This window comes from Podarcis melisellensis (genome assembly GCF_964234715.1).
Source record: "Podarcis melisellensis genome assembly, chromosome: 8".
Classification (NCBI taxonomy): Eukaryota; Metazoa; Chordata; class Lepidosauria; order Squamata; family Lacertidae; genus Podarcis; species Podarcis melisellensis.
The window spans coordinates 4997355-5015307 of NC_138540.1; the positions used below are offsets into that span (position 1 = coordinate 4997355).

Below are 17953 nucleotides of genomic sequence, written 5' to 3' on the forward strand. Positions count from 1 at the left end.
TTAATCATAGCTGACTTAACCATTTCATCCTGCGTGTTCCATTCTAACAGCAAGTTATACATTCTTGATAATATTTTAGCTTTTGGATCTAGCAGTTCCGTTTCCAATTTTGATTTCTCCACCTGGAAGCCAATTTTTTTATCCAGATTATAAGCCTCTCTTATTTGAAAATAATGTAACCAGTCTCGCACTTTATCTTTTAATTTCTCGAAACTCTGCAATTTTAGTTTGTCTCCTTCTTGCTCTAAAATTTCCCCAATATTTCGGCCAAGTGGCCTCCATATTGAGTTTTTTCACAGCCTTTGCCTCCATTGGTGACAACCACCTTGGGGTCTTATTTTCCAATAGGTCTTTGTATCTTGTCCAGACATTAAACAAAGCTTTCCTGACAATATGGTTTTTGAATGCTTTATGAACTTTTACCTTGTCATACCACAAGTATGCATGCCATCCGAATGCATTATCTCAGATGGGCAGTATACAAATAAATAACTTCTGAATGGTTTTAAATAGCTCTTTTTAACTTTTTGTTGATCATTTTTATTGATATCCGCTCTGAGGGTTTTTCTCATTGTTGAACAATATATAAATGCTATGAAATGCACAAGAAATAAATACATTCTTATCTGATCACAATTGCATCCGCACACCCATTTCCTCTGCTTAAATTGTGTTCTGTCTTTAATTTGGGAGGTGGGGCAATGAAACAGGAGCTGTTCAGCAGCAGGAAGATTCCTATTTCAGCAGCAGCACTCTGCATGCTACCAATCCCATCTTTGTGGCCGTGACGGTTTAGGCGCTTGCTTGTTGCAAAAAGCATGTAAGCAAGCAAGCTGAGATTCTTCTCCAGAGGGCACCATGTTCTGTGAGCCTTCGGTGCTTCTACAGAATCGTGGCGTCCATGCCAGCAACCTAGTAATGGCTGCCTTTTTCCCAGACAACCCGATGCCCCTTGGCTCCATGACCATCAACAGCATCTCCAAGCTAAACTGAGTCAGAGCGTCGCCCGTCTATGCCTTGCCCAATGCTGATTTGGAGGATATCGACGATGAAGGAGATACTGCCCCACCTCACCCCTTTGTCCATGGGAGACCTCGGTCCCCCTCTCCGCCCCCACTTGCTGCCCCACCAAAAGTTTCTGTGACCCTATACACGAGTCCCATCAACGCCCAGTTTCCCAAACTGCATGGTTTGAGTTTTCCTTGCCCTGCATCAAAAGCTCAGCCTCGCTCAGCCTTTTCTTTCTCCCCAAAGGTAATGGGGCAGTTAGAGAAACCTCACTTGGACTCATGGAGCCTGGTGTTTGAGCTGGACCCATGCGGAGGGAATGGGAAGGTCTGCCTTGTGTACAGGAACACCAAGTCAGGTATGTTGTGTGATACCAGCAGCCCAAGAGCTGCCTGCACTAATCGACCCTGTCTGCAAACCCGTTAGCTTTTGCCTTTGTGGGAGATGTTTTGGACTACTGTTCCTAGCACCATACAGTTGTGCTGGCTGAGACTGATGGGCTTTGTAGTCCAAAACATCTGGAGGGCACCAGGTTGACAAAGGCTGTTATCTATCATAATAATAAATAATAAATTATTATTATTATTATTATCATGGCCTTTGATGAAGTCTTCCTGAAGCAAGCTATGCCTGGCTTTCATCATTTCCCATTATTATTATTAAAATTTGCATACCGTCCTTCATCCACAAATCTCAGGGCGGTTTCCCACATAAAACTGCAATATAAAAAATGCATAATAAAAATAAGAAGAAAAACAAACATCCCCCACCCAACACATTTAGAAAGCTGTCAGATGTCAATCAGCCAAAGGCTGAGTTGAAGAGGAACATTTTCGCCTGGCACCTACAGATAGGCAGCGAAAGTGCCAGATGAGCCTCCCTGGAGAGAGCCTTCCACAAACAGGGAGCCACTGCAGAAAAGGCCCGTGCTCGTGCGGCCACCCTCCGGACCTTTCGTGGAGGAGGCACCCAAAGAAGGGCCTCAGAGGATTAATTTCCCTTGGAAACGCCTTTGTCCTTTGCAGTGGCGTAGCGTGGGGGGTGCAGGGGGGGCCGGCCGCACCGGGCGCAACATCTGGGGGTTAGGGTTAGGGGGCGCAAATCCACGGGTTAGGGGGCGCAAATCCACGGGTTAGGGGGCGCAAATTACTTGCCTTGCCCCGGGTGCTGACAACCCACGCTACGCCACTGGTCCTTTGTAGAAAGCACCAAGGCCCAGTTAATCATCCCTAGGCCTCAGAGTTCCTTATTAAACCCCCTTGAAAGGTTGGTGTTATGTACTGAGTTGAATAGGATCCAAACTGCAGCAGTCTGATTGGTCCTAGAACAATAGGATCCAAAAGGCAGCAGTCTGATTGGTCCTAGAACAATAGGCTTCAGAATGCGTCAGTCTGATTGGTCCTAGAACAATGCAGCAGTATGATTGGTTGGCAGGAACCACCCAATCATGCTCCAGATAGAAGTGAATCCACAACCTGATTGGCTTACAGTAGAATTCCGGAATTAGCCAATCATATGCAGCCCATTGGGTAAATAATGTATATAAAGCAGATACTTTGAGGGGACTTTCATTCATTCCTCCTCACCACTATGAGCTGAATAAAGAGCATGAAATCACTTTGCGACTCTGAGTATATTTCAGTTGGGTGGTCCGTTCTTCTCACCCTGCGGTCTAATAGTCTCTCTTCTCTCTTCCAGTTGTCACCCCGCATTCTGAGATCTGGTTTCGAGACTGAGCTCTCTACTGGCATTTCTTCACCAAAACCTTCACCGCTTACTGCCGGCTCCTGATCACCCACCTAGGGCTGCCACATTGGCAGGATGCCTTCACCAGCTACGGCATCAGCCCCCAGGCTAAAGTGAGAGAACAACAGGCGGCCCGTCCCTTTTCCTAGGCTCTGCCACTCCTGCCCATTCTGTCTTCAAAAAGCCCTGCGAGGGAGGGTCAGGCTGAGAGTGAGTGACTGGTCCGAGGTCACCCAGTGAGCTTCATGGCCAGACAGGAATCTGAACCCCGGCCTCCCAGGCCCTAGACGGACATTCTGATCCACTGTTTCTCCCCAGCTGTTGTCTGGACCCAAGTCTGAGAAACATTGCTCTTACCACTATGCCACACCACCTCTACACTGACTGGCTGCTGCTCTCCAGGGCTTCAGGTGGCATGGTGGGGGTCTCTTCCAGCCCTCCTTGGAGATACCAGTGAGGATTTGCCTACAACTTAAATGCTCTCGCCTCTGAATTGATCCTTTTGACCCAGGGCTGAAGTTCTTCCATTCCCTTGCTCTGTTCTGCATCATTCCCACTTTCCTAGAGAGGCATTTGAACACTGACTCTCCAGGATGTGGGCAGCAGCCGATGTCCTCAGTCCCACTTGGAGACCCCAACTTAATTCAATGAGTTCCTGGATGCCGTCTGCCGAAATTGTCTAACAATGGATGGTTACCATTTTATAACTTCAAGCTGAGCATTTGCAAGCTGCCAGATCCCCTTAAGGAATCACATTAGCTTATGATTAACCCATAAATCAGAACTGCTATCAGTTGACTCTTGGTAGATGTTACTGATAGGAAATTCCCATTAAAAGCCGGAGAGGAAAAGCTTTTAATGGGAATGAGTCTTGAGCAGATTTGGTTGTTTGTTTGTTTAAATTTATTAAAGATTTTCTTGGTTTACAAAAGTATGTGCATGGTCTATTTTTCAGGTTGTGGAGTCCTTTTACATTCCATGTGAGACATCAGTGTTGTATACAGAATGAGGTTGGGGAAGAAGCAGCAGGGAGAGAGAGGGTGTGGTAATACTTTGTGTATATGTGGGGTTTTTATGTCAGTGTCATTTGGGTAGGTTCTCTTTCTATTCCTTTATTACAGTGTGGCGTTTGCCCTCCTAGGTGTGTGACATCATACTGGGTTCATAAGGAAAGGGTTAACTACTGTAATTGTAAAATGACTAACCATTGGGAACCCAAGGGGAGGAGTTAGAGTTAGAGTTGTTAAGAAGTCAGTCTGGAATTAGAGAAGAGACAGAGAGGATAAGTCTGTGGGTTCATAGAATCATAGAGTTGGAAGAGACCACAAGGGCCATCGAGTCCAACCCCCTGCCAAGCAGGAAACACCATCAGAGCACTCCTGACATATGGTTGTCAAGCCTCTGCTTAAAGACCTCCAAAGAAGGAGACTCCACCACACTCCTTGGCAGCAAATTCCACTGTCGAACAGCTCTCACTGTCAGGAAGTTCTTCCTAATGTTTAGGTGGAATCTTCTTTCTTGTAGTTTGGATCCATTGCTCCGTGTCCGCTTCTCTGGAGCAGCAGAAAACAACCTTTCACCCTCCTCTATGTGACATCCTTTTATATATTTGAACATGGCTATCATATCACCCCTTAGCCTCCTCTTCTCCAGGCTAAACATGCCCAGCTCCCTTAGCCGTTCCTCATGAGGCATCGTTTCCAGGCCTTTGACCATTTTGGTTGCCCTCCTCTGGACACGTTCCAGTTTGTGAGGGTTGGGCTAGTCTGATGTGAGAGATGGAGAGAATTTGTTAAGAGGAGTCAGTCAAACAGTTGAGATAATCAGTCAGACGGTATTAGGAAGGTACAGTATAGGCCGGTAAAGAAACTAAAGTTAAGAAACTGACAGGAATATTATCTGAGAAACCATGAACTTTTTAATGCTTATAAAATAAACTTGTTTATTTGGTTCACTCAGTGTTTTACCCGAGAGTAACAGGTTGGTGGCAGCAGGGAAGCGAGCACAGTGGTGGCACAGGGATCAATAGACCGTTAGATGTCCGGGGACCCTGTGTGATCGCCACCCAGAGGTTTTCAACCTTTTTGGATCCATGGCTCCCTTAACCAACTGCCTTCTTTCTGCGACACCCCTATGGGGCTCAGGAGCCCCGTTAGGTCACCCCTTGCCTGCGGAGCTGGCAGCCCCTCACCCCTTTTTGAACACCCTCCCTTGGGGAGTGTTTCCTCAGCCTCCTCTCCCCCCTTTCTTTGGGAGTCCTGCTGCCACCCATCATCTCTGAGCTGCTCTCCTTGCCCCAAAGAGAGGTGGCTCCTCACACTGCCCCACAGGGACCTGGCAAGCACGCCCTGGCCAGCCCCAGAGGCACCATTCGCCTGCTGCCCGCCCGCTGCACCCCTGGCAATCATTCATGGCACCCCAGGTTGCCACAGCACACTGGTTGAAAACCACTGCTTTATTATACAGTGGCACCTTGGGTTACATACACTTCAGGTTACATACGCTTCAGGTTACAGACTCCACTAACCCATAAATAGTCCTTCAGGTTAAGAACTTTGCTTCAGGATGAGAACAGAAATCGTGCTCCAGTGGCGCGGCGGCAGCAGGAGGCCCCATTAGCTAAAGTGGTGCTTCAGGTTAAGAACAGTTTCAGGTTAAGTACGAACCTCCGGAACGAATTACGTACTTAACCCGAGGTACCTCTGTATTTCCTTTAAAAAAAAAAAAAAAAATATTCATTTTCACCAACATAGACAATAACAGAAACATACAAAACAAAAACAACAACAACAAAACAACACAAACTAACACAAATGTGACTTCCCCAAACCTCCCCTTCACTGCATCCTTAGTTTTAAAGTGTTAATTCTTAGCAAACCTTTGATCAATTTCAAAACTCTTTTTCCTTAAGTTTTCTCATATTTCAAATTTAACCGCTATAATTCTGTATCTCATACCTTTTGACATTTTAACATTCCAAAATTTTACAACAATTCTTAAGATAGATTTTAAACTTCCTCCAGTCCTCTTCCACCGTCTCTCTCCTCTGGTCACGGATCCTGCCGGTCATCTCAGCCAGTCCCATAAATTCTGTCACCTTGATTTGCCATTCTTCCAGAGTAGGTAGTTCTTGAGTCTTCCAATACTTTGCCAGTAGAATTCTTGCCGCCGTGGTTGCATACATGAAGAATGTTCTGTCTTCCCTTGGTACCATTTGGCCGACCATGCCCAAGAGAAAAGCCTCCGGTTTCTTAACAAATGTCCACTTAAGGATTTTCTTAATTTCATTATAGATCATCTCCCAGTAGGCCTTAATCTTTGGGCAGGTCCACCAAAGGTGGTAAAAGGTTCCTTCACATTCATTACATTTCCAGCAATTATTATTGGGCAAATGATATATCTTTGCTAGCCTGGTTGGGGTCATGTACCACCTATAGATCATTTTCATTATGTTCTCTTTTAAGGCGCTACATGCCGTAAACTTAATGTCTGTGTTCCATAACCTTTCCCAGTCTGCAAACATAATCTCATGACCAATGTCTTGTGCCCATTTAATCATCGCTGATTTTACTGTTTCATCCTGTGTGTGCCATTTCAGCAACAAATTATACATTCTAGACAGAATCTTAGTATTGGGCTCCAATAATTCTGTTTCTAACTTTGACCTCTCCTTCTGAAATCCTACTTTCCTGTCTTGCTTGAACGTCTCATTAATCTGCTGGTAATGTAACCAGTCTCGGACTTTAGGTTTCAATTTCTCCATACTCTGTAATTTAATCTTTTCACCATCATATTCTATGATTTCACCATATTTTGGCCAGTCTGGATCCATATTGAGGTTTTTTACCGCCTTGGCTTCCAGGGGTGACAACCACCTGGGGGTTTTGTTCTCCAACAAATCTTTATATCGGTTCCATACATTAAACAATGCTTTTCTGACAATGTGGTTTTTGAAACCTCTGTGCACCTTTACCTTGTCATACCATAAATATGCATGCCAGCCGAAATTATTATCATATCCTTCTAAATCTAAGATGTCTGTATTCTCAAGAAGTAGCCATTGTTTCAGCCAGCAAAAAGCTGCTGCTTCATAATAAAGTCTTAAGTCCGGCAGGGCAAAGCCCCCTCTATCCTTTGCATCTGTTAAGATTTTGAATTTTATTCTGGGCTTTTTGCCCTGCCAGACAAAATTAGATACATCTTTCTGCCACCTCTTGAAACAGTCCATCTTATCCAAAATTTGCAGTGTCTGGAATAAAAACAACAATCTTGGCAATACGTTCATCTTAATAACAGCAATTCGGCCTAACAAGGAAAGTTTCAACCTAGACCATGTGTCAAAATCTTTCTTAACTTCCAACCAACATTTCTCATAGTTATCTTTAAATAGATTCGCATTTTTAGATGTTAAATTCACCCCCAGATATTTAACTTTTTTTGTTATTTCCAAACCGGTTTCCCTTTGAAAATTCTCTTTTTCCCCCAGCGTCAGATTTTTCCTGTACCTCTGTATTTCCTTGGTAGCGAGAGAGGCTGGGGGACAGGGTGTGGTTGGTTGTCTTTAGTTGGCTGCAGTGAGATTAGTTTGTGGGGGGGCGGCGTCCTGGGCATATTTATGAAACCAGAATGATTTTATCTGCAGGCTAAGCAACAGGCTTATCAGCTGGCTCAAAGTGAACCATCAATTGAGTCTGAACATGAAATTCATTGCAAAAAAGTTGTTAGTTTTTCTCTGGTTGCAGCTATGCAAAGGAAAGCATTTGGTGGATGTGGCTCTTAATGGGATTCTCCCAGGGATGAATTTTGCCTCCCTTATTTGATGTGGTAAGGCCTGTGGTTAACTCCTGCGATTTCCGCTTTTTAGAAATGCCTGGAGCAATTCCGTTAGCTGTTCTTATGGGAGTCTCCTCAGAGATGCTGAAACAACGAAGAGGTTTGTGGCACCAGCTTTCACCGAAGGTAGTCTGATGCATCTGATGAAGGTTTGGTGATTGTGGAGAGAGGGCAGAGTGGAAGCACAACGCACTGGGGCTTCCAGCCCTCAGGGTGGCAGTTCAGCTTTCAGTGCTAGGAGTCAGTGTATGTGTCCAAGGGGCCAGATTCACAGCAAGGTTGAGTGGTCTGATACATAAAAAATAATAATAACACACACGCCCAAGAAGTGCATTGATTGTTCCGCCCTTTTCTTAACCTCCATAACAGGTTTCCTCAACCTCGGCCCTCCAGATGTTTTTGGCCTACAACTCCCATGATCCCAAGCTAGCAGGACCATGTTTCTCCCATCAATCAGGCACATACTCCTCATATCAATTACAGGTGGCCTTTGTGAGTCACTGGGTCGTATTTTCAGCATCGGGATCAGAACTGGTGATGGAAAGAATCCATTTCAATCAGCTTTAAATGATTTCGGTGTCCCTGGAACTCGAAGGAACCAAACATCAAGAAAAAGTGCTTTTCATGGCAAAACTCTGCTTTACTTTGTGGACTTCAACAGTACTCTGTTTTAGATCATTTTTGTTAATGAAAACCATTCTTGTTTCCTTTGACTGTAGCGGACGTGGGTGGTGCTGAGGGTTAAACCACAGAGCCTAGGACTTGCCAATCAGAAGGTTGGCGGCTCAAATCCTTTCACGGGGTTAGCTCCCATTGTTCGGTCCCTGCTCCTGCCAACCTAGCAGTTCGAAAGCACGTCAAAGTGCAAGTAGTTTAATAGGTACTGCTCCGGCAGGAAGGTAAACGGCGTTTCCGTGCGCTGCTCTGGTTCTCCAGAAGCGGCTTAGTCATGCTGGCCACATGTCCCAGAAGCTGTACACCAGCTCCCTCTGCCAATAAAGCGAGATGAGCGCCACAACCCCGGAGTCGGTCACGACTGGACCTAATGGTTAGGGGTCCCTTTACTTTTTACTTGACTGTAGCAGGCAATGTTCGCATGCTACATTAACAGGAATACACATGGCAGCCAGAAGAGGGCAGCCTAATCCCATAGTCTGCTCGGCTACAAGTTTTCTAAGATAGAGAGCGAACTTTATATCTTTTACTGGTGAGCTACAGACAGGCATTGCTGCATGTAGGTGACTGGACACTCCAGATTTAATAGATCTGATGGGGAAGAAAGCTTATTTCAATGGTAAGGTGTCTTTATTTCAACTTGTGGCAATAAGCCAGCTCTGCTGTGTTTGGGGCCCCTTCTGTGCTTTCTGCTGAGGGGCCCCCCAACGGCTGCCACACAGCTGCCTCCCCCCCCCCGGAAGCTCTCAAGTTGTGCAAAATTATGGCCTTTGAAAGCTCAACAGGCCATTTAAAATTATTTTCTTTTATTATTCGTCCTGCTGGCATTTCCTAAGCAAAGACCTGAAATGAACGTTTGCAAAGATTCACCCAAGTTTCAAAGCTCACCAGCGATTCCAATTCCTCCAGTGTAACATTTCCATTTAAAAGATTGAATTCACATTTTGAATGTGAATCTTTGCCTCGGAATTTCTGCACCCGCTTGGAATACTTTCAGTAGAACAAAAGAAGATCCTTGCTTAATTCCAGGCCCATCCAGGAAGGATTCCATTGATACACTAGAAACATCTGAAGAGCTCGCAAGCAGGACAGGGGTGCCCCAATCCCTCTCTTGCTCCTGATCTGGCATTCAGAGGCCTCCTATCTGCAGAGCAGGTAGGAGGAGATTGGCTCTCAATCCTCACAGCGATCATATTGTTACATGCAACCTCTGTCTCCGAGCAGGGTGAGACTTCAGGGGTTCCCGCTACTTACCCAGGTTTGAGTTTCAAAAATCAGGCACAATGGAGACTGCAGTGTCTTTATGAAGTATGGTTTATTTACACATATTTACAAGCTGCGTCTAGATGGAGAGAGTTCAGAGCATTCACATCCCAAGTGGGTCTGGCTTCCCCCTTTAAGGGGGACTCCAAGGACAGCAAATAGCCATCCTCTGTCACTCTTTGTTTCCAGCCTGTCATCCGCAGCTCACATGGAGTCCTGCCCCTGCTTCTCCTCCTCGCTGCTAACAGACTCCAAGCCTAAATTGAAATCCTAAACCTGCCCTTTGTCTGCTACCATTGGGCCTTTGCCTCTGCTACTCACTGGGGAGAGGGGGCTCCAACCTCTCTGCCAACTGGCCGTATTTGCCTTGCCAATCATTCTTAATGGCCCAGAACTCTGGTCTCTTTGTTGATTGCTAATGGTCTTCAAAACTGGTTTGGCCTCTCTTTTTTGACACTACTAGAATCAGCGTCTGGAAGCTTCCCTTAATACCCCAAACATTTCTGACATTTATCAAATCTAAGAATTTAGGGAGGTCTGTGCCCCTGGCATCCCACAAATTCATAACAACATTGAGCAGCCCAAAACACACACATTATTCCACAAACATCTCCGGCGCCACTAATACCACATCTACCTTCATGGTAGTAAGTTATTGGACTACAACTCCCATCATCCCGACTAACTGCTGATCTTGGGAGCTTCTGAGGCTCATATTCGGAAGGCATCATATTGAAGAACCCCTGAGCCACATAATAGGTGTGCTCAAAGAAAAGCCTTTTTTATACACAAACATCTGTGAAACAAACTACTGGGTTGCTATATACAGAAGAAGACAAGGCATATGGGTGGGGGAATAAGGAGGTACTGTGTCTCCTCGCTTCCTTTTCTGACCAAGGGTTCAATCCTGTGGGGTGCAGGCTGCAGCCAGCACAGCATGATGGGAGTTGTTCTTCAGAGCTGGCCCTCTGTGCAAAGAGGGTGGTGGCATCTGAGGGATCTTGCCTTTGACTGAGAAGGACCCAGTGGAGCCTTGCTCCTTACTCTACCCATCCCTCTGCTAACATGCATGAGAGGCTTCTTCTCCAAGCCAAAACAAAGTGTGCAGCAAACCCTCCAGCGTGTTAGTCATCGCTTGACACTCACCCATTTGAGGTCTCCTGCTCTTTCCTCCCCGTGACTTTGAGCACCATCTCAGAACTTACTGTAACGATTGCTAATCCGTATCTGTGGATTAATTGGGCAACCCACGGTCTGGGGAATGTGCTGTTATCGGCAGAGAACATCTGTCTGTGTTGGAGCAGATGGTGATTAATGTCTGGGGGCGGTATGGGGTTGTGTGAACTCTGGAAATGTGAGGGGAGTCTCCGTCACGCCAAGGATATTCCATCAGGAACATCTGCAGTGCTGGATGGAGGAGGAGGAGGTGGCCACGAAAACAGAGAAGCTGGGAGCCTCCATGACCAAACCACTTCAAAATATTTTTCTAAAAACTGGGTTAGAATTAGGGATGCTTCCCTGGTTGATATATGGCGTTATACTGCTATAACATTTCAGTGTTCTGAAACAAATGTGGGAATAACCCTTTTCGGTCACCTCTACAATGTAAAGAAAGGCTGTGTTAGGTTTTCTTTCTTTAAAAAAAAATAGTATTACAGTGTCACAGCACAACATTTTAAAAATCTTATTAACGGGGGGAAAGACAGCTAGACAAGCATGTTAAAGGTAAAGGTAAAGGTACCCCTGCCCGTACGGGCCAGTCTTGACAGACTCTGGGGTTGTGCGCCCATCTCACTCAAGAGGCCGGGGCCAGCGCTGTCCGGAGACACTTCCGGGTCACGTGGCCAGCGTGACAAAGCTGCATCTGGTGAGCCAGAGCCGCACACAGAAACACCGTTTACCTTCCCACTAGTAAGCGGTCCCTATTTATCTACTTGCACCTGGGGGTGCTTTCGAACTGCTAGGTTGGCAGGCGCTGGGGCTGGGACCGAGCAACGGGAGCGCACCCCGCCGCAGGGATTCGAACCGCCGACCTTTCGATCGGCAAGCCCTAGGCGCTGAGGCTTTTACCCACAGCGCCACCCGCGTCCCTACAGACAAGCATGTTAGTGGTACAGTAATTAAAATATTGTTTGAAAAAGAAACAAGTGATAACATGGAATTCACTGCAAAGGTTATAGTAAATGTGTGCTTAGTTTAGCTACCTTCCTGTTCCCCACCCAGATCACCTGTGTCTGTACAGTTAGAAGGTTTGGGTCCCATTTTTGTCATGTTCCGTCCACACCAGGTAGATAGGTGTACCTGGTGTGGACGGAACATGACAAAAATGGGACCCAAACCTTCTACAGTGTGGGAAATAAGTGCAATTCTGCCTGCAGCTTACAATGGACTGGGTGTTCCTAGGAGCCATTGTTCTGGAAGCAGCCCGGGTGTCAGCAATAAGGATTTGTGCTAATCTCAAATTATTCAGAGTTTTTGGTGAACATTTTGGTAAACTCCTTTTAGCAATTTTTGATACTCCTTTCAAAAAGGCTTTCCTTTTTCCTTTTTTGCTTACAGTACATTGCCCTTCATTGTCCTTCACCCAGCTGCCTTCCCTTGCCTTCAGCGGTGTCATCACACAGCCTAAGCTGATTGGCTTTGTAGCACTGTGACATTGTTTCATTGATCCCTGATTGGAAGAGATTCCTCTTGAGACTAAGACAGGAAGAAGGAGAAGGAGATGCTGCGAAAGGAAATGATGGCACAGCACCAAAGAGGACCAAACCAAACCTCCCCCACCCCAAATATTCACAGAGCCTAAATTACAGGGAGGTGACATGTTTCCAGCAGAGCTTTGTATAGTCTGTGCTTTAGCCTTCACGTTTTGGAGCAAATGAACTCAAACGTGACTCTCAGAACATGGTGGCAGATTATATTTTGCAGCTGCTAAGTGTGCTTTGCCTCCAGTCCCGTGGCGCTGAGCCCATCGCTAGACAGAAGCCCATTAAACACTCTTTGCTGAAGAGGCCTTTATGCAGTGAGATCTGAAGTGGGCTAAGTATTGACTTTCCGAAGGGCATGAATTGGTGGCTGCTTCGGGGCCACGCTTAACGGTCTCAAGGCAACGGAGCCCATCCAGAAGCCCCTCTGCCTTGTGCACACACAGCTGCTTAAGAAAATTAAGAAGCTCTTTGACGAGGATCTTCTGAAAGGCCTAAACATCCCTGGTTTGGCTAGACATGCTGGCAGGAGACAGGAGCGCATAGGACAATCTCTCGGGTGGCTGGCAGTGAAGCTGAGGGTTGGCAGGAGCAAAAGGTCAGTGGGCTGGGCTGGCCAGTGGCGGTCCTACATTCGGGGGGCCCTGAAGCTTGAACTGTTTTATTTTTATTTTTTAAAAAGAATGGCAAACTGCCACATGCAGCGCCTTACTTGGATGTGTCTGGAGTCTTGGAAGCTTGACTACCCTACGTTCTCCTACAAATGGACCTTGAGCTTGTTTGGAGGTTCTAGCAGGGGAGCGCAGCTATCGTATACCCTTGACCGAAGAACGGTACACTCCTTCTATCTGGGATGGTCGTCCTCTTCCACCGAGCGCGCAGCTTCGGGAGGGACGCACATGGAGCGGTGAGGGAGGAAGGGGACCCCCGCCTAGCCAGCCAGAAGAGCCAAATCAACGCTGGCGATCAATGGGGTGACAGATGTCGCAGCCAGATCGCCCTCACATCCCTGAAGCTTGAAATGATATAGCGGCCCCTTCGCAGCCAGCAACGAGGTCTGGGTACCCACTGTTATCTTCTTAAGGGACAGATCACCGTTCTGTGACAGATCACCACAATTTATTTATTTTTTAATAACTACAACACCTCAGATTTTGATTAAAATTGCGGGACTGGATTATCTCACATGTCAAAGTCACTGGTGTGAAAACAAAATTCCTACACCTTATAGTTGTGCGACTCAAATTGAGTCTACTAAACCTAATTTTTTTTAGCAATGTGGACTGAAGTCACTTTTGGGGCCCTCCTGCAATTAGGGGTTCTGAAGTTAAAGCTTTATTAGTTTCATAGTAGATCTGCCCCAGGGTCTGTCCAGGCCAAGCCTCTTCCTCTGCAGCGACCAGTCCACTTTTTAATCTTGAACCAATTAATCTATCGCAACTAGGGCCAGGGCCTTTTCAGTACTGGCCCCAGCTTGGTGGAGCACTATGTCACAGACTAGGGCCCTGCGGGACTTGACATCTTTCCGCAGGGCATGCAAGACAGAGCTGTTCCGCCTGGCCTTTCGTTTGGACTCAGTCTGACCCTTATGTTTTCCCTCCCCTTATGGTTTTGATCTATGGGCTACTTTTAAAATGAGGCTGCATTTTAAATAGCATTTTAACCTGTATTTTAAATTGGTCCCGCCCCCCATTATGATTTTACTGTAATTTTACTGGTGTTAGCTGCCCTGAGACCGGCTCTTGCCTGGGAGGGCGGGGTACAAATAAAATTATTTATTATTATTATTGTAATGGTTCTAGGGGGTTACTCGTGCGTAAGTTGCCACCACTCCTGGCTAGGTTGCCTGGTTGGACCCTTTCTCTCTGGACAGCCTTTCACCCGTGGCTGTCTCAGTCGCTGGCAGAATCCGTCAGTGGGCGTTTCTTGAACTTCTTCCAGCAAAGAAGTTCTTTGATGCCTAGTCTCCTCCTACTCTCCCTGCGCGGAAGTCTTCTGCGCAGGGAGGGTGTGGGCAGTGGAGGACCCGTGCTCTCCCCGCTGGTCTCCGGTGAAGAGTCCTGGAGCCTTCTCTCCGATTCCCCCATCTGCCCCCCTTCACCACTGGTGTTACGCTGATTTCCTTCCCCAGCAGATGGGCTGCCTCTCTCCCTGCTGGGACCCTCTCCGGCATCCCTCTGGAGCCTTCCCTCTGCCTCTGGCTCCGATGGCAGTTCCCTGACAATTATTTATTATCTCAGTCTCACTTTTAGGGGAAAGGAGCAATGCAGCGTCCCTGGCATCTCAAATTTCGCGATATTCTCGCTTGCTTATGTGATCGGGTACAGAGACTCTGTCAGCAGAACAGGAGATTTTTAATCTCGGGGTCATGGGGTGAAGCCCCTCCTTGGGCAAAAAGATTCCTGCATTGCTGGGAGATGGACTAGGTGACCCTCACAGTCCCAGCGTTACAATTCGAGGATTCTATGAATAGCAAAAGAGTGCTGGGGAGGAGGTTATAGACACATTTTCCACGCTGGTTCCCACTATAAAACAGGAAATATGTATGTAAGTGAATGACCTGGTCCCTTGCACACCATTAATTGTACTACCAATTTGTCAATCCTGTTGTAATTAGTATTAGCATTATATTAGTCATAGTATTGTTATGAGGTGGCGGTGGATGCAAGGCAGGATTGCCATACGTCTGGAATTTCCCAGATATTGATGGGAACCCGCCATCGGAAACAGTTTCCGGGTGGAATTTCCAAAAAAAATACAGTGGAACCTCGTTTGTCGAATGCTCAGGAAGTTGAACGTTTCGGCTTTCGAACGCCAAAAACCCGGAAATGAATGCTTCCGTTTTCTAACGCGCCTCAGAAGTCAAACAGCTTCTGAGGCGCGTTTCTCCATTTTCTCAATGGAATTTGCCGACTGCCTATTGCACCTTGGTTGTGGAACGTTTCAGAAGTCCAATGGTCTTCCAGAACAGATTATGCCTGACAACCAAGGTACCACTGTAGCTCAAAAACTTCTTCTTCCTCTTCTTCTTCTTCTTCTTCTTCTTCTTCTTCTTCTTCTTCTTCTTCTTCTTCTTCTTCTTCTCCTCTTCCAAAAAAAAAAGTTCAAAAAGCTCAATAACTTTTGTGGCCAGATTTTCACTTTTTGAAATATGGCATCCCTAATACAAGACCCTTGTACCCTCTGAACCCTGCAAGTGTTAAAATATAAGCCAGACCAGTTTCCTGTGCTGAGGTGATAGCCTGGGTGATGGGCCATGAAGGGAAACAAAGGAGATGGCAAAGCCAGAGTCTAGAGTTCAGCTGCGGTGAGGTGACCTGGAAGGAAAGCAGCAAGCTGGAGAGAGAGTCAGCAATGTGTGAGAGCAGTGTTTGGTTTCTGCTTGAATCCTAGGCTGCGAGGATGGGAGAAACAATACTCTTAGGGGCTGTTACTGCTGTGTACCCATCCATTGTAGGCTAAGGTTGTGTGTGTGAATCATATACAGTGGTACCTCGGGTTACAGACGCTTCAGGTTACAGACTCCGCTAACCCAGAAATATTACCTCGAGTTAAGAACTTTGCTTCAGGATGAGAACAGAAATCGCGCTGTGAGAGGCCCCATTAGATAAGTGGTGCTTCAGGTTAAGAACAGTTTCAGGTTAAGAACAGACCTCTGGAACGAATTAAGTACTTAATCTGAGGTACCACTGTATCCTAAAGACACCACCATCTTCACTAGGCCTCATTTCCAAAGCAATGCTGGGTTAGGCACGTGGAACCCCCAGAATCTTGCACTGCTCATAGATTGGGGTGCAGTGCAACAGTATTTGTTTTCTTTTGTGCAGTGGTACCTTGGTTCTCAAACTTAATCCGTTCCAGAAGTCTGTTCCAAAACCAAAGCGTTCCCAAACCAAGGCATGCTTTCCCATAGAAAGTAATTCAAAACGGATTAATCTGTTCCAGACTTTAAAAAACAACCCCTAAAACAACAATTTAACTTAAATTTTACTTTCCTAACGAGACCATTGATCCATAAAATGAAAGCAATAATCAATGTACTGTACTATAAAATAAATAAGACAGCATTGTAGATGATAAAAATTAAAATTATTTTTTTTCCTTACCTGCACTGATGATAGTCATTGTTTGCATGGGGGGGCTTGTATCCATTTCCACACAGTCACATAGTCAATCAATCAGTAGCTGAACTGGGTTCCACACAGTCAAAAAAAATTAACCGAAAAACACTCAAAACTAGAATTGCAAAATAAATAGCAAAAACAAAAGGGCCAAATTTAATCTGTTCCGGAAGTCCGTTTGCTTTCTGAAATGTTCAAAAACCAAGGCGCAGCTTCTGATTGGTGCAGGCACCCAGGAAACAATAGCCGACAGCTGCGTCAGATGTTCGGTTTCCGAAAAACGTTTGAAAACCGGAACACTTACATACGGTCTTTGGCGTTTGAGTACCAAGGCATTTGAGAACCAAGGCACCACTGTACTGAGCATGCTGCACAAAAGTACTGCGCTTCTGAATACCAGTTGCTGAAAACCGCAAGAGGAGAGGAGAGGGCTCTTGTGCTCAAATCTGACTTGCTGGTTTCCCACAGGCAACTGTTCAGCCACTATGAGAACAGGATGTTGGACTAGATGGGTCACTGGATCGACCCAGCAGGCATATGTTGCTCCTTCGCTGTATTCCACGCCAAGGCGGCTGGGGAAGGCAGGAAGGCTGTGTGTGGAAGGCTCAGAAGCACAGCTACACTGATGTTGCTAAGGATGCGCCGAGCGGTACCCGCATTGCGCAAAATATACAGGATGTGTACAGACCGACTTCGACTTTCTAAGAATCTCAGCCCCTTTGAAAAGGAGCTGGATTGCATCTGTTACGGATGCGGAGAGATTTGGTGGGTAACATTTGCTGAAAAGTGGCTGAACAAGGTTCTCAGTGATTTGGGTAAGGGTGGGTTGGTTGTCCTTGACCCGTGTGTGACCACCAGAACCAGTAGTAAAAACCAGAATGTGAAATGACAAGGCAACAAAAGTTCCAGAAGAACTTGCACATATTTATTCAGGTTGCAGAATAAATGCCGGTTGGAGAATTCTACTTTTCTTAGTGTGGAATTTGGAGCAACTGGTGCAGAATATATTTTTAAACACACACAGAATATAAACTGCTCTGGTGATATGCCTACCCACAGCTGCAGGGTGAAGCCAAGTTAGCTATGTGTGCTGCTCCATGAGGTCACCCCCTTGAGAAATCCAGCAGCTTTTAGGATGTGTTTGTGCTTGGCAATTGAGCATGCTGATGGTTTTTCCGCTGGGCTGCTGCTGCTGCTGCCTGTCTCCTCCTTGCTGGCAGCCTGCTGGGTCGTTTACATAGCCATTCAAAGGCTTTTCTTGTTCTGCCCTCTTGGCTCCTGGAAGCCCCCAAAAGAAGGCCTCCTTTCAGGAGCCGGCTTTTCCTAGACAGAAAATTGTCATTTTCCAAACACAAGTCTCGCTTCTCTCGGGCAGAGGCTTTCAGCTCCTGCAGATTGATGCTGGGGCAGGCGGGGAGCTCCTCTGTCGTGCTCTCTGTCTCTTGGTACATTTCAGTGACTGCTTGGGAGAGCAGCTGGACAGCATTTCTGGAAGGGCAAAGGAGCACAACCATCATCTGCCGTCATCCCATAATTGTCAAGCACTGGGAAAAGAAGCTCAGACTCTTAGTCCGGCCCTCACAACAGGAATGAATGGGTCTCTCC

At 46.3% G+C, this 17953-nt stretch overlaps 1 pseudogene across 1 annotated transcript; it reads left to right on the plus strand.

Moving 5' to 3' along the window:
* The first annotated feature begins 477 nt into the window (after positions 1 to 477).
* LOC309376343 (tubulin polyglutamylase complex subunit 2-like) lies at positions 478 to 3573 on the plus strand (annotated as a pseudogene). The gene is made up of 2 exons (XR_014173500.1): positions 478 to 1366; positions 2707 to 3573. The product of XR_014173500.1 is annotated as a tubulin polyglutamylase complex subunit 2-like (transcript).
* Positions 3574 to 17953: the final 14380 nt, after the last annotated feature.